Here is an 859-nt window from a genome sequence, read left to right as displayed (position 1 = left end):
TTTCATTTCTCTTCTGTTTTAAATATCTCATATGCATAAACTGATTCATCATAATTTTAGTTATTGATGCTTTGTTGTTGATTGTGGCATGATTCTCTTCTAACCTTCCCCTTATTTAGGTAGGCAGCCTTATTTTATTTGTTTCACATCTTTTAAAATAATGCCTATTGATTACACAGATGGATGGGCTGCATTCTGGCATATTTATACATGCACATAACATGCTTTGATCATTTTCACTCCCAATCACTCTATCTTGCCCTACTCTCCTTCCCTAGTTTCATGTTTTAAGAGAAGTTCAATGCATAGAATATATTTTGGTCATATCTATCCCTCCTGTTGCTTACCCTTGCACCCCTCCCACTCATTCTTTTCCTTTTAGCTACCAATCTCCCTTCTACTTTTTTGTCATCTCTCTTAAATTCCACATATTAGGGAGAAATAGCTTTAACCATGTGGTGAATACCAGTGAAGCCATCACTCATTATATTAGTCAAGTTTCTATTACTGGGAAAAAATACCTAACATTCGCAGTTTTGAGGAGGAAGGATTTATTTGGGCTCATGATTACAGAGGTTTCAGTCCATGGTCAGCTGGCTTCCAGGCAGAAACACTGAGGCAGAATGACTTGGTAGAAAACGTTGCTCAGTTCATGATAGCTGGGAAGCAGAGAGAGCAGAAAGGGGCTGGGGACAAGATATACCTTCCTGGTCACAACCCTGTTGACCTACTCCCTCAACTAGGCCTCAACTTCTACGAGCACGTTCAGCTATGAATTATTCCATGGACCTCCATGATCCAATCACTTTTCAAAAACCTCATCTCTGAACACATGATACTTTAGGGGGACATTTTAAAT

Source organism: Chinchilla lanigera, unplaced genomic scaffold, assembly GCF_000276665.1.
Source record: "Chinchilla lanigera isolate Chin_1 unplaced genomic scaffold, ChiLan1.0 scaffold00002, whole genome shotgun sequence".
Taxonomy (NCBI): Eukaryota; Metazoa; Chordata; class Mammalia; order Rodentia; family Chinchillidae; genus Chinchilla; species Chinchilla lanigera.
This window is presented reverse-complemented; position numbering follows the sequence as displayed.